Here is a 13,376-nt window from a genome sequence, read left to right as displayed (position 1 = left end):
ATCCATTCCAACTTCCATTCATTCTTTCAGCCAAAATTTATTGAGAGCCTACTATGTGCCAGAAACTGTTCTAGTCTCTAGAGAGTCATTAGTAAACAAGGCAGACTAAAATTCCTGCCCTCATCATTGGTGTTGAAGGAAGTAAGAAACTATCCCTAGAGAGGCAGTCGAGTAATAATAAATAGGAATATAGGCCTGGCGCAGTGGCTCACGCCTGTAATCCCAGCACTTTGGGAGGCCAAGGCGGGCAGATCACGAGGTCAGGAGATTGAGACCATCCTGGCTCACACGATGAAACTCCATCTCTACTAAAAATAAAAAAAATTAGCCAGGCACGGTGGTGGGCACCTGTAGTCCCAGCTACTTGGGAGGCTGAGGCAGGAGAATGGCGTGAACCCGGGAGGCGGAGCTTGCAGTGAGCCGAGATCGCGCCACTGCACTCCAGCCTGGCAACAGAGCAAGACTCCATCTCAAATAATAATAATAATAATAATAATAATGATTAGGAATATAAGTTTTGCACTCAGACCACCTGTTCAACTCCATACTCTGCATCTGACTGGCTTTGCAACCTTGGACAACATTTTTCACTGTTCTGTGCCTCAGTTTCCTCAAATGTAAGAATAGCACCTACCTCCTGGGTTGATGCAAGAAACGAAATAAGTTAATGCACATGGAGCCCTTGAATAATGTACAGCACATAGTAAGAGCTCAATAGACTTTAGCTCCTTTTGGCTTCCTTGTGATCATGCTTATGAAGCTCAGGGCTTCACCATCTTAACTTACTTTCTCCTGTTCCCAGTTGAAGAAAAGGCACAAGGTTAAATTTAAAATACACAAGATCCTCACAAAGTAGGTCATTTCTGTTTCAGCATAAGGTTGACATCCTGAGTAATTTATTGCCTGAATAATTCTGAAACACAGAAATGCAAATGTACGAGAGTTCTAACCATGTTGCAGATGGAACAATGCTTCTTATCCAAGAACTCATTTCATCTGTTAAACAACCTCTAAAACAGGCTCTTTCTATACAATACTGAAACAACCTGTTGAGAAATAAGAAATTTAGTACAGTGCAGTCCCAAAGAGACTGCCTTTATATTTAAACACAACCTTTAAGAATAGTTTTGCAAGGCCAGGCTCAGTGGCTCATTCCTATAATCCCAGCACTTTGGGAGGCTGAGGCAGGTGGATCACCTGAGGTCAGGAGTTCAAGACCAGCCTAATCAATATGGTGAAACCCCAACTCTACTAAAAATACAAAAATTAGCCAGGCGTGGTGGCATGCACCTGTAGTCCCAGCAACTCGGGAGGCTGAGACAGGAGAATTACTTGAACCCGTGATGTGGAGGATGCAGTGAGCTGACATTGCACCACTGCACTCCAGCCTGGTGACAGAGCAAGATTCCATTAAAAAAAAAAAAAAAAGAATAGTTTTGCATTTGATAAAATATTTTGAGTGAATAAATAGAGACAAAAATAATTAAGTTGACTTTGAGAACAATAAACTCCAATTTCTTTCTTGTTTCCTTTATCCCATTTGTTTCTCTCCAGCCAGTTTTGAATGGAAAAAGATGGCCAGGAATGGAGGGTTCCTCAAAAATGTTTCATCGCCATGTATTTTACTAACAAAGATTTCATGTGTCTCAGGCCCCAGAGAGTAGCCATAGCTATAGCGCCTCAGTAAAAAACAGACAATCATGAAATCGTAGACATTAAAGATGAAAAAGACCTTCGAGGTCATCCTGTCCACTCTCTTGTCAACTCAGTCCTGTTCCCCACAGCATATTCTCAGGGGCTTTTCAGCAGCCAACTTGTAAATGATTCCAGCACCACCAGCCCTGCCACTGTCCCCCTGGAGAGACTACTCCACTATCTAATAGACCTTTCTGTTAGGTAATTTTTCTTCCTTGATATTCAGTCCAATTTTACCTTCTCTTAGTTTCATCCCATTATTCATTGATGTACCCCATTGGACCAAACTAAGCATCCCTTCTCTTTTAGTAAAGATGCCTTGTCACATTAATTATGGCATCAGCAGCTTCAAGGAGCCACGTTCACAAGGTCCAGTACTGTAGCATTTAGGGAAACAGATCCTGGCACAAATGCCTCATCTAGAAATTTACAGAAACAATGCCACTGACTGCAAGATCTTTTCTTCTCTGTCCCTCATTATCTATTTCCACAGCTTGCTCAGGGTTCATGTGTTAAGGGCAGTAGTGTTTGATACTTTCACTTTTCCCTAAAATCCTTTCCTTTCTCTGGCTTCCTTTTTCTGGCTCCAGGATGATGAGAAGGGGGCTCAAGAATGCCCCCCCTTTAGATAGCAGTTTACCAGGCCACAGTCTTTTACATCCCAATAATGGATTCCAATATTCACTCCAGCCTTTAGCCCTGGGACATAACAGCCCTATTCTAACTCTCTAATTATCTTGGATTTATAAAACTGAAGAGGACTTAGTTTCAACTTGGCTGTATTCATATTTGCAACTTAAGATGCCTGGTTTGTATGTTGCTTTGGGGGAAGGCAGTTAACCCTATGTGTGTGCATGCGTGTGCATGTGTGTGTCTTTGTAAAATCACTTTGTGGCATATACATTTTGTCATTGTTCCTTAGGTGTAAAAAGTAGTGACTATCAAACATAGTTTTGCCATAGTCTAAAAAAAAGCATTTTATATCACAACTCAATACATTATATTTGTGTGTATATACATATGGATATATAAAATGTATACATATATAGAGAACTAAAATAAAATTTCAAGAAACAATATTTATCCTCACCATGTGTGATGCACTCTATTTCCTATTCTCATCCTTTTCAGTTATTTTTAAATGCTGGCTCAACCCATTAAGGTGATTTTACAACCCAGACCAGCAGTCTGGAAAGCCTGTGGAGAGGTCCCACCTTCACCTCTGACCCTAGAAGCAGTTGGTGTTCAGTGCAGCCTCTGCCTTTCCTCACATCCTCACTGTGACCAGTGGCCAGACTCCCAGGAAGCCTCATTCCACTTGGAAACCAGCAGGCTTAGCCCCCCTGCCACAGGCAGTTTCTGGTTCCCTGACCTCAGCTCCCAGAGCAGAGGAGGACGGAGGTTGATATCATGCAGAAGCATGCCCAGCCAAGTCGCCAAGCCAACTTTCTCCCAAGAGGCTCAATGCCCATCAAACACCCTGTGGATCAGGAGTCGCACCAGCAGATACAGGTGCAGAGACCAAAAGTCTTTCTGAGATTGTTTTTATAATCAAGCTCTCAGGTGTAAGCCTCGTGGAGTGGCCAGATTTGCCCATTTTGTCAAACCCATCAATACTAATATCAAGGGACATGAAAAGACACATCTCAAAAAGGGTTTTCAATGACATAATATTATTAGTATAATTACTGCGGTTCTTGGGGTCCCTTTTAAAATATTTTCTTTATCCTCAGGACTTCTCTGTTCCCTTGGTGTTTATTTATATTAACTACATTATATGTGAGACTCAGGGAGGTTATTTAAAAGCTTTAAATATAATACATTTCTCTGAAGCTTTTTTTTTTTTTTTTTTGCTTTTATAGTTAGTTTCATATTCTGGCTCCTCTTAAACAAGTTAAATAATAAATCTTCTCTAAAATGACGATTCCCCTTTCTAAAAAGTAAAAAACATCCCATGCCACTCATACCTGCGTGGAGTGGAAGACGCCTATTCCTGTCTTGGACCATCTATCCAAGGATAACCCTGAGTGCCAAAACCAGAGCTCCCACAACATTGGTATGCAAATCAACTTCCCTTCATGGACACCTGGTTTACAGAGGCCTGCATTACATGGCAGCTTCAACCAAGTCACAGGGATCTCATTAGTGCCATTCTGCAGCTGAAGCATCCAAGGCTCAGGGAGATGGAGCAGTGGGACCATAGAACCTAAGAAAGAACTAGAATTTAACTCAGTGCTTCTGAATCCAATGCCTACTCTCCTTTGTCTTCAAAACGAGTGCCTCCTATGAATGCACATGGGTTTGTGCGTTAAAAAAAAATAGTAATTTTTATACCTAATAAAAAATCCATTACTTAAACATTTTTTTCATGCAGACATACTTGAAAAATAAAAATCGAAGTCAAGGTTAAAATATGATTTGGGGCTGGGCATGGTGGCTCACGCCTGTAATTCCAGCACTTTGGGAGGCTGAGGCAGGTGGATCACAAGAGGTCAGGAGTTTGAGATCAGCCAGGCCAACATGGTGAAACCCCATCTCTGCTAAAAATACAAAAATTAGCCAGGTGTGGTGGTGGGTGCCTGTAATCCCAGCTACTCAGGAGAGTGAGGGATGTGAATCACTTGAACCTGGGAGGCAGAGGTTGCAGTGAGCCAAGACCGTGCAACTGCACTCCAGCCTGGGGGATGGAGTGAGACTCTGTCTTCAAATATATATATATATAATATATATAATAAATCATATATATTTTATATCTAATAAATCATATATATTATATACATATGATTTGATGAACACAGTTTCATTTTAACCCCCAAATATATGTAGTAATATATATACACATATATAGAAAGACTATCATACATTTTGTGAAGGCAAAATAGAATACTAGAGAGGAGGCATGACTCACCCTTTTAAAAATAGCAAAAAAAGACTATTTTTCAAAAAATAAATAAGGAAATGGCTATATTTTTAATTGGACTATGAAAAGGCAAGCTTACTGTACATTCAAAAATATATTTGATTTTATCTTTAAAGACTTGCTATATCATTTAAGAAACATCTATTAGATTAAGTGTGGTTAACCAGTATCTTAGCTCTACCAAACTACACAAGAAAGCAACCAGAAGTTTCATCCATATTTAAAATTGGGCTATCTGAACTGGCCTCAGCACTGGTAACAATGATTAGGATGAACACATTTCTGTAATCCTGTAAGTTTTTGATTAAAGCCAGAGCCCCTGTGTTGACTCTGGGAGGCTCACCCTCCTGGCACGTAGTAAGCGGCACTCCCTCTGGACATAAGGTGGTACTCACTGGCTCCCTTCCTTTCCAAAGCAGTCTTTTTTTTTTTGACATGGTCTCGTTCTGTATTTCAAGCTGCAGCACAGTGACATGACCACGACTAACCGAAGCCTCCACCTCCCAGGCTCAATCGGTCCTCCTACTTCAGCCTCATGACTATAGGTGCACACCACCACACCCAGCTAATTTTTGTATTTTTCTGTAGAGACAGAGTTCCACCATGTTTTCCAGGCTGGTCTCAAACTCCTGAGCTCCAGCGATCCACCCACCTCAGCCTCCCAAAGTGCTGGGACTACAGGCATGAGCCACCGAAAGCAGTCCTCAACCTTGTTTTGGTTTCACACTTGTGAGAGCCACATAGGAGAAACCTCTGTCCAACTTTCACCTTTCTACTAAAGCCAACATGCACATGTGTTTATACACTCAAAAGGCCTCATCAGTCATTTCTGCTTCAATGGAAACCCAGATGAGGAGACAAACTAGGAATAGAGAATGAAGAGGAAAATGAGTGGCCAAGGAAATCTTCAATGTAATGTGTCTTTCAGACATTTCACATACATTCAGAAGGAGCCGCACTCCAGCACAGTCCAGGCATTCTCCAGCCAAAGATATTGACTTGAGATTTATATGATACGGTGCCTCTGATCATTTAAAAATAATGCTGACCTCCATCCCTGAATCTTTTAAGCCTTAAGATATATGTGGGTAATAAAAAATGTAAATGGATTGAGAGTTTGGTTCTCGTGAAATAAGATGGTTAGCTTCAAGTTAACTTGTCTAGACATGTGAATAAAGTGTTTTGCAACTGGAGGGCCCGCTAGGGTCAAGATAGGTTTTTCTGGGGCTGTCCTGTGGCTGCATAATTTTCCATGAGCTCAACTCACCTCACGGAACAACTCTAAAAATATGAAAGAAATAATTAAACCTCAACATATGGGAATGCCTTTGGTCTCTGCTTCGTTTTCTGCCTCCTTTCTTTTTGTATCACAGCTTTCCGGAGGTGGTATGCAGGGAGTGTTTGGTTATCTGAATCCTCCCAACCTGCAAAGACTGGATCCCAGACTATCTTTCTGCTTCAGCTCACTGAGGCTGTATTGGTCTGAATCAATAGGAATGGTATCACCCTAGGAATCCGCAGGTGCAATTTAGGGCAGCACAATACTGAGAAGGGCACTGCAGGCATGAGTGGATGAGACCAGCAATCAGGACTGCCTTCAGACAGAACAAGAGGCCCCAACATTGGGACACATGCTTTGGGGCAGATCTGTCCCTCCACTGGCTTGTCCTTCCCCACAGCTACCCAGGATCCCAGATTTCCTGCCTAAAAAGCCACAAGCCTGTTTCCAAGACCCTTTATCTCCTGAGGGCAGACCGTGCCATTGGTACACACATCCTTAGACTCCAGAAGGGTGGCCAAGAGGCAGTGTTAGCAGGGGATGTGGACAAAGTGGAGATATGTGGATTAGGATATTCACCCCATACACAATTCCCTCTCAGCGTAGGTCAGCACTGGAGAATGAGAACAGAGGCCTATGCCACCCAGGACCTTTACACGAGGACTAGGACCATGGACCACCTAGATCCCCCTCCACCCCAGGAGAATCTGAGAGTCCGTGGAAAAGAACTAGAAGGAAAACATCTTGGAAGTCGACAGAAATAAGTAATTAATAGCCACGACCTTGGGCTTTACAATATGTGAGCTTGTGTGAAATAGAAAGGAGGATGAAGATAGAGATAATAGACTCCGGGAAAACTATGTATAGCTGAGAACTAACAAAGTAAAAAAAGAAAAAATGAAAATACCGGGTTGCTTCATACCAATCATAGTCATTTATATGAACTGTTTACCATTTGTACTTACATACATCACAATCATGATTTTATATATATAATATGCATATGTATATAAGATGTAAAAATTGCAGTTTCAACAGAGATACCAAAATACCATAGATGTGAAAATCCAAAATGTGGACTGGACCATTCCAAGGAAATGAACTGTAACTAGTTTCACAACCCTTGAGCCCCTTACTCACTTGGAGAATATAAAAGACCAGAAAGAGAGAAAAAAAATCTGTCAGAAAAAATTTCCTCTAGAAGAAAACAGGGACAGCCCACCCCCAACTCAAACCTTGACAATGAGGCAGGACAGGGGAGACTTCAATAAGCTGGTATTGAGACCTTGAGGTTTGGGAACAGAGTGGATGCCACCCAAGAAATCTAGAATGCAGGAGCCTGACCAAGGAGCTGCTTTTGCAGAGGAGGGTAACACGCAAGTTAAAGAGCTCACCACATTTCCTACAAAGACTGGTGCCTGCCTTAAAAGAGTACACTTCAGAGCCTGAATGCCTAGGTCTGAAACTCTGACACTTAACAGCTGTTGGTATTGAGAAAGTTGTTTAGCCTCTCTGGAGCTCAGTTTCCTCATTTGTAAAACAGAGATAATAAAAGTATCTACCTCATAAAATTGTTGTGAGAATTAAATGGGCCAATATATGTAAAATGGTACCTGGCACAAGGTCAATGCCATGTCACTGCATGTTATTAACCAGATAGAGACTCCCCCCAGGAGGCTGAGCCACCTAGAGCCATTTTAAGTCCAAGAGGACTGGGGTCCTTTGTGGACTGGATCCCCGGAGAACAGAGACCTCCAGGAAGCAGTCTCCCAAAGGAAAAGCAACATGCACATCGGGGCCATTCAAGCCACAGGGTCTGGAACCTCTGGAGCCCCCATGGAAGTGCCCACAAAGGAAAGAAGCAGAAGAAACAGCAGACAGGATCAAAGGATCCAACCCTGCTTTACAACAGTGTCCTTCACTCCAGGACTTTTCATGCCCTGTTCCCTCCTACTTCCCCATTGAGGGGTCAATTACTGCAGTCAGCCAGAGGGCAGAGAAAGTGACCCCAAAAGAGGGAAATGAGTCCAGGAATCCTCCCAACCCCCACCCTACCTTAAGCATGCAACCCACAAGGGGCCTTATTCCATATGGAGCTATGTGACCTTATATTATATTGGGACTCTAGATAATTACATAAGACTGGGCATTCTAAGGACAGTGGGAGAATGTATGAGTCAGGATTCTCCAAAGAAACAGAGCCAACAGGAGTATGTATGTGTATATATAGAGAGAAAGAGGGAAGGAGAGGGAGATTTTAAGGAATTGGCTCACACGATTGTGGAGGCTAACAAGTCCAAAATCTGCAGGGCAGGACAGCAGGCTGGAGACCCAGGGAAGAGTTGACATTGCAGCTGAAGGCTGAAAGCAGCCTGCTGGCAGTGTCTCCTCTTCCTCAGAGGAAATCAGTCTTTTTTCCATTAAGGCCATCAATTGACTGGCTGAGGCCCACCCACATTATGAAAGGTAATCTGCTCTACTCAGTCTACTGATTTAAGTGTTAATCTCATCTAAAAAATACCTTCAAAGAAACATCTAATGTTTGACCAAATATCTAGATAGCATGACCTAGCCAAGTTGACGCATAAAATTAAACGGCACTTAGAAAAATATGCTTCATGTTAACATTGATCACATCCCACAAACAGGTATGTTTCATGTACCCCTTCTACACACACACACACATACACACACACACAATTTGTTGGGTGCTTTATATTAAAATAGTGAAGGACACGGATATGGACTTTGTTTTTTTATTTTGTTATTAATGGTATAACAAATGCTGGAGTGAGGTGGGGTGGGATCTAGGCAGTCCATGGTCCCAGTCCTTGTGTAGAGGTCCTGGGTGGCATAGGCCTCTGATCTCATTCTCCAGTGCTGACCCACACTGTGGGGGACTCGTGTATGTGGGTGAATATCCTAATCCACATATCTACACTTTGTCCACATCCCCTGCTAACACTGCCTCTTGGCCACCCCTCTGGAGCCTGAGGATGTGTGTACCAATGGCATGGTCTGCCCTCAGGAGATAAAGGGTCTTGGAAACAGGCTTGTGGCTTTTCAGGCAGGAAATCTGGGATCCTGGGTAGCTGTGGGGAAGGACAAGCCAGTGGAGGGACAGATCTGCCCCAAAGCATGTGTCCCAATGTTGGGGCCTCTTGTTCTGTCTGAAGGCAGTCCTGATTGCTGGTCCTGTCCACTCATGCCTGCAGTGCCCTTCCCATTATTTTGTTGCCCTAAATTGCACCTGCAGATTCCTAGGGTGATACCATTCCTATTGATTTAGACTAATACAGCCTCAGTGAGCTGAAGCAGAAAGATAGTCTGGGATCCAATCTTTGCGGGTGGGGAGGATTCAGATAACCAAATACTCCCTGCATTTCTCTATTCCTCACTCAATTAAAATGAGCATTGCTTGTCTTCCAAAGAGATCGTGAGTTACACGTGGAAAAGTACAAAGCTGTCTTCTGTATCCTCGCACTTCTAGCCTGGGGGACCAGGAGTATTGGTCTATGTTCAACGTGGACTTGCTTCCTGATTAGGCCTCCTTTTTGTAAAAGGAATGTCAAGTCTCCATCTAAATCATGTGACTGGATTTTTAGAGAATCAAGTTGACAAATGTAGCCCCCTAAGTAGAGAATTCCTCCTCTGCCTTTACTTGGAGGTAAAGTCAGGAGTGTGGGGGGGAAAAAAAGCCAGCAAGGAAAGCAAAGGCATACCCCATGTTAGCTGTTGAAGGTTTTCTCAACCACAGTTATGGCAGCTTTACTTACAAACATCTGTTGGGCACCTACAATCTGATAATGGCTATCCCCTTTTAAAAGTTTTCATCCTTTTTCTAAGCAATGCACAGATGTACTTCATTCCCTGGAACAAGATGTACTTGTCTCCCTGGCGAAGGTCACACTGAGAGTTCTAGACCAGAAGTGACATCATCTGGCTTCCAGCTTCAGCTGCACCACTATCTTATTTTGTGACGTCAAGTTAGTCACTAATCTTTCTGGCCCCTTTTTGCTTTCTCTCCTATTATAGGATGGCAATTATACCGGCTTGATTACTCTCGGACTTGTTATAAGGATTAGTGAGATAGTATATTTGAGAGCACTTTTTAAAGAATAAAAGTAAATACAAATATAAGGTGTTCTGGAGATTTTTCCCACTGGCCTTCTTTTAGGAGAAGCTGACAGAGCCAACTGATAATAATATAAGATAATAGCCTCATTAGGGTGGCTGTCTATCTGCTTGATACCCCACCAGGGCTCCTCAAAGGGAAGATGCCAGCAAGGCTAGCCTTACGATTTTCTACTCCCAAAGAGTTCTTCCCTCAGCCTATTATTTATTTCTGATATTCAATCACTAGAGTGTCATTCCTTTGAGATAAACTGTTCCCTCAAAAAGCAGCCCAGTAAGTTATTAGGTTATTTAGAGGCTTCTCTGTTTTAATGTGTATTGGTTTATTAGGCCCATTCTAACAAAACAGCTAGAAGAAAAGATGTAGTTGGAAGGTAGGAAAGAGGGATCAGGAGGGAATAGTGAAAAACTTTCCTTTACAGATTGGGAAACTGAGGCTTAAAAGAATGAAGGTAATTGTTCACTATCACACAGCAAATTAGAGAAACAACTGCAGCAGTCTTTAAGCTGTGTGTCTTCTCTACTGTTTGAACTCCACGCTGACAATTTCTCTGTACCAAATGGATTAGAAAAAATACTTTGTTATTAGAAATCTACTGAACTAATGGGCTCTATTTAGAACCTCACCAAATTCTAGGTGCACAGTAAATAATCAGTAAATACTTTTTAATTGTTAAAAAGCTTTATTATAGGGCATTGGTGTTATTTCTCCAACTGCTTTCAACTTTACAATCACATTTTTATCTGCATAGCTTATAGGGTAGTTATTATCTAGCCCAAGAACAGGAAACTAAGGTTCTGAAAGGTTTCATGCCCATCCACAGTAGGCAGGGAGCCTGGCTAGAACTTTGGTGTCCTAACTTGCTGCCTGGTGTTCTTCCATGGCCTGGAATCAGCACCACTGCGGGAGCCAAAAGAGTGAATGTGGGTGCTGCGGCAGCAGATGGCTCCTTGCTGCCTTGGGAGGTGACTTTGTGTCCTCAGGAAGCTTTCTCCACACTCATGGTGATGGCAGACAGGCAGGCACCGCTTTCATGGGTTCAGTTTATAATGGGGAAATACTGGGCTTGCCAACGTGCCCTGTGCTCCCACACAGGGCAAAAGAGGTGGCCCAGCCTTTGCCTTCAGGGTTCCCAGGGTGCCACCCTCAGAGATTCAGTTCTAGCTGCCATGCATCATAATTTTTCCCTGGGTCATCTAAAAGTCCTTCAGGCAAAATTAATGCCTTTTCTTTTTGCAGTGCATACACATACTTTTTACATAGTTTTGAAGTTATTTACATATGACTATTTTCTCCCACTTGACTTTTAAACAACAGTGTCAGAGCTTTCTGCTGTGTTTTTATCTTTGTATCTCCAGTGCCCAGCTTGAGTAACATGGAGGTTTGACAAATATTTGTTTACATGAAATTAGGGTGGCCACGATACCCCCTGGCAGGGGAAAACATTAAATCATGAACTCTTCAGTCTGAATGAGCTTGTCTTGGGTCTTTAATGAAGACAGGTGCCCTGGGACAGCAGAAGCCCCAGACTCTTGAATGTATGGGGGAAAGAAGGAAGAGGTAGCTGAGAAGGAGGCCCAGAATAGACAAGGAAGTCTTGATTCCAGAATCCCAGGTCCCAGAACTCTCTTCATTTTATTGCAGGTCCTTTCAGTTCCACCTGAGGAGCAAACTTGCTCAAATATCTGTGATTCGGGACAGGAAAGCTGCAAATGCTGATACCAACTAAGCCCATGTGGATTGTTAAGACAGTGACTCTCAGGCATTTCTACACCTCCACAGGCCTCCCCTTCCACTCCCAGAAATTTACATATGACCATTTACATAGGACTATCCTTCTTTCCTCCATACATTCAAGAGACTAGGGCTCCAGGCTGAGCACGGTGGCCATGCCTGTAATCCCAGCACTTTGGGCGGCTGACACAGGCGGATCACCGGAGGTCACGAGTTCGAGACCAGCCTGACCAACATGGAGAAACCCCATCTCTAATAAAAATATAAAATTAACTGGGTGTGGTGGTACGTGCCTGTAATCCCAGCTACTCGGGAGGCTGAGTCAGGAGAATCGCTTGAACCCGGGAAGCGGAGGTTGCAGTGAGTCGAGATTGCACCATTGCACTCCAGCCTGGGCAACAAGAGAGAAACTCCAACTGAAAAAAAAAAAAAAAAAAAAAGACTGGTGCTCCTGCTATCCCAGAGCACTTGTCCTCCCAGAAATGTGGGCTCAAGGAGTAGATCTGGTTGTCATTGTTCAAAGAAGAGAACTCAGACAGAAACAACTGGTGCTGCCTAGGTGGGCCATTATCGTCTTCTCCAGGGATGACTGGGAGTTCTTGTTTCCCTCACCTCCAGGTAGATTTCCCAAAAGTTTGGGTGTGTGCCTGTAGTAGGATGAAGCGGAATGTCCAGATATGGATGCAGGGCCCTAGGGGAGTCTGATGGGGTTGCTCAGTACTGCGGGGAAAGATAGGGGAAGAAATCTCCCTGTGCAACAAGTGGAAATAAAATCAAGTTCTGAATAAATCAAAATCGTCTAGATTTTGTTTCATAGACATAGGCAACATTCCTTTAGACTGGGGAATATAGAGTTACTGTTCTTATCTCTATAGCGCATTGTGGCATTTTCAGATTCTATTTGTTGTTGATTTTTAGGCAGTCCAGTGCTTATTATATGCCCAACACTGCTCACGGGTTAATCTATTAAGATTTTTCATCAGGTCTATGGGCTAGATATTATTGTGTCCAATTCACATGTATGGACATTGAGAGAGATGAATTCGCTTCTCTAAGATCACACAGCCAGTAACCAGCAAAACAAAGTGATTCATATTCAGGCCTTGTTGATTCCAAAGCTCTGGCATCTTTCCGTATCCCAGGCCATTTCTGTATCCTACCATCCCCCTGCCCTGCTTCAGTGAGGCTTTTCTGGGGACCAAGAAGGTGCAGAACATTGTGTTAGTTCATGTGTAAGTAATGAAAGAAGTAGAAGCCCTGCCTCCCTATCCTCTACAGTGTCATCAACAATGAATAAAGTACCCAGTGAAAGCTGATGACTAAGAGGTATACCTCCCTTTGTGTGATCTAAGATGTGATAAGTCAAATGCATCGGTCCTACTCAAGACGAAACTGAGAAGCCCTCATCATGCCACCCAGAAGAACTTGGAGATTACTCAGTTTACACAGCATTACCACTCATGGCTAACATTTTGCTTTTGACCATTTATTCTTGCATAATTTTTAAACAGAGGAATTAGGAGAATTTGTTAAGAAATCAAGGTATGCAGTAGTAAATTTAAGCAAAGTCAATTTTTTCTCCATATGTTATTATTCTTAGAATCTTATCATGA

Source organism: Pongo pygmaeus, chromosome 12 (assembly GCF_028885625.2).
Source record: "Pongo pygmaeus isolate AG05252 chromosome 12, NHGRI_mPonPyg2-v2.0_pri, whole genome shotgun sequence".
NCBI classification, from domain to species: domain Eukaryota; kingdom Metazoa; phylum Chordata; class Mammalia; order Primates; family Hominidae; genus Pongo; species Pongo pygmaeus.
Note: the sequence above shows the minus strand (reverse complement) of the source record.